The following is a 3004-nucleotide window of genomic DNA, read 5'->3' as shown; positions in this document are numbered from 1 at the left end:
TCAAATCACAGTATATTCATTTTGAAATAAAATGAAAGGTTACCTCACATTCATTGCTTAACATTATTCAGTAGTGAACTTTATTTTCATACCAGTAATCATTTTGGTCAGGCTAGGTATCATATTTTTTTTCTCCAAATACTAAAAATGAAACACTTCATGTACTGTGACCTTTGCTGAAGCTAGTGATGGGATTACTGCAGAGCAATGATGGCAGGTACAGATGGAGCGCCGGTACTCCTGTTTTGTTATAGCTACTCACCATGTCAATGCAAATATTCAAGTACAAGTGGCCTTCCTCCTGGGCAATGTTAATGGTTGCAGTGGGTCAAGTATGCTTTGCTATACTTAAATCTAAGAAATGCAGAAATGAAGGGTGAATCACTATCCTTCAAGCCAGAACAAGGAAGAGTTTTACCATACTGCGCCTGCTTCTTTAACAGAAAACTCTCACTGCATAGTTTATTCTTATAATTCTAATATTTTACATACCAAGGAGAGGAGGAAAATAGTGATTGTGTGTCTTAACATAATATGCAAATTTGAAAGTATTACGATGTAAACCACATGCTGGATCTGGAAAGTTACACGTTCATTCATTCAGCTGGCCTCTTAACTCACTCATTAAAAGACATGTCAGGGTCGCTTGCTCGCCTCCTCTCTACAGTACTGCCAAGCCAAGACACTGTTTGTCCTTCTGTTAAGCTGGTTCTGGATTTGTCTTAAAACAGAATAAATAACTTAATAACCATTCAAACCTGTGCTATAGATACAGGTTAGGTTCAAATGATGAAAATAAACCTAAACCTAAAAACAAAAATACTCCTGAGACACTGGGAAACTTCTATCCAGTCTTATGAACACAGTAGATTTTGAATGGTACCACATTCTCATGGTTTTAGTCCTCTCTGTCACAAGGTGGCACTGCTGCATGTATACATCCACAAATATTTTAGAAAAGAACTATTAGAATATATAAAATTAAATTAAAATAAAGTTTGGGACTAATACACTGCAATACAAAACACGACTAATTTATTTCACTGTCTTTTACACAGGTCGTGAGTTGGTGAGGATATGGACTTTTGCCAGAGACAACACAATTAGCTCGCTAACTACAGGTAAAATGGATGGACGTAGACTGACGTGGAAACAGTAGCCGAAGTGGGCGGGGCTTGTTAATTGAAGTTGTAAGGCAGGTGTGCGGCGGCGTGTCAATTAAAGTAAGGTCAGTGAAATCAGGCAATGGAGGTAATATATTTAATTTACGGAAGAAACAAATGGAAGCAACAGACAACGGTGATAACTGAAGCGGACTTGTTGAGTCGGTGGGAGTACAGAATAACTGTTCTGGAGCTGACACTGATGCTAGCCCCGTTGGCGACAACTAACGCTAACGAAGCTAACAAAGAAATCAACTCAACAGGCTAGAGCAAGCTACAAGCTAGCTCAATCACTGCGCCGTCGAGAGGGGGAGTTTTCCAGGCTGAGAATGAACTGATGTGTGCCTGCTCCAGGCATGGAGATAATACTGTGGTGTACACCTCCGTGCAGAGGAAGGCCAAACACAAGCCCAGGTTCAAGGTAAGACAGCTCCCTCCTGTTCCCGTGAGTTAATGTTTATTGCTGGTTTTAATGAGCAGTTGGCAAGTAATGACAGTTTGTCAGGCTGTCTGTGGCTTTGCTAATTGGTACCAGAATGACGCTGGTGGTCTGTATAGGGCGTCAGTGTTACTGTCAGGTGCCTGTTAGTTATTCAGAGGTGGCAGAATGCAGACTGACTGATTTGGATGGAAAATGGTAAAACAAATAGGCGAGAAGGTCGCCAGCAGATCCTGGGTGAGTGATTCACTGGTGTTTTATAGAACAAGTTACTGTCTCTTGGATGCAGTCGATTTAATTTTACTGATTAAAAACCTGTCTTCAGGCGTACAGCTTATGAATGGGCCGCTGCCTGTATACAATGCATCCATTTAATACTGTCAGACATGTATGTTGTTTGTTAACATAAAACGAATTGACTATGAGTTTTGGCTCAATTTTTGTACATTTTTCCACGTGCATGCTCCTCTCTGATGTTCACTTGTGTGTGCGAATGCAGACTTTTCTCAATTTTCCATTGCAGCAAAACAGAATGATTCCTACTGTACTTCTTGCGGTTATGTGGTTGCACCTACATATCTATGTCTAAGGGTAGACAAGGAATAAGAGATTGTGTTTAAGGAAAGTTTCATGAGATTAAGACACTTTGAAATGAGATTATTTAACGTTAGTGTTGCAAATCAAAGGGGCTAATTTGAATGACTCTGATAATCAAATACAGTTCTGAGCTTGTGAGCATCAGTGCGTTCTCTGCAAGATTGTGGATTAGTTAATCATTTTAATAAATGTGATTTAAGCAGTCAGTGCTGGCAAATCATCCCTTTGTCTGGGTTTAGAGGAGTATTTGAAATATTGGCTTATGAGTGCAAGTGTTACATTTTCTAAATTACTCGTTTATTTACTCAGGTCCCCAAGTGACTGAATAAATCGATGCTATTACTGCAGTACATTCTGGTTAAATTTTGCTTTTGATGTATGAGCTACTTCCTCCTGATAACTAAGCTACCCCATAGCCACTGCATCCCTTTTGTAAAATAGAGATGACTAAAGACATTTCTGTAGATGACGTCCACCAGAGGAGACAGATATCAGTAATTCAAGTGTAAGAGTGAGTGTGTGTGATCTCTGGCTGAAGGTCGGATGTCTGTCATCTATCTGAACACCCATGGGTCTCTGATATCTACCTCACAGCGGCCATACGTTCACTGATGGTCATTTCCTTCTCATCCACTCCTTTTACACATTTAAAACTTTCATCTCTTTCTTTCTTTCTCTCCTCTGTTTCCTTTTTTCCTCCTTTATGATAATCGGGCCCAGCTGTGCTCCGTCTGTCTGTTAATCTCTCCCTCAGTCCCACATTCTCTGACCATTTCACCTGATCCCATAAGCACCATTTTCACTT

This window comes from Toxotes jaculatrix, chromosome 4, assembly GCF_017976425.1.
Source record: "Toxotes jaculatrix isolate fToxJac2 chromosome 4, fToxJac2.pri, whole genome shotgun sequence".
NCBI classification, from domain to species: Eukaryota; Metazoa; Chordata; class Actinopteri; family Toxotidae; genus Toxotes; species Toxotes jaculatrix.
The sequence above is the reverse complement of the archived record's forward strand: the minus strand, read 5'-3'. Positions refer to the sequence as shown.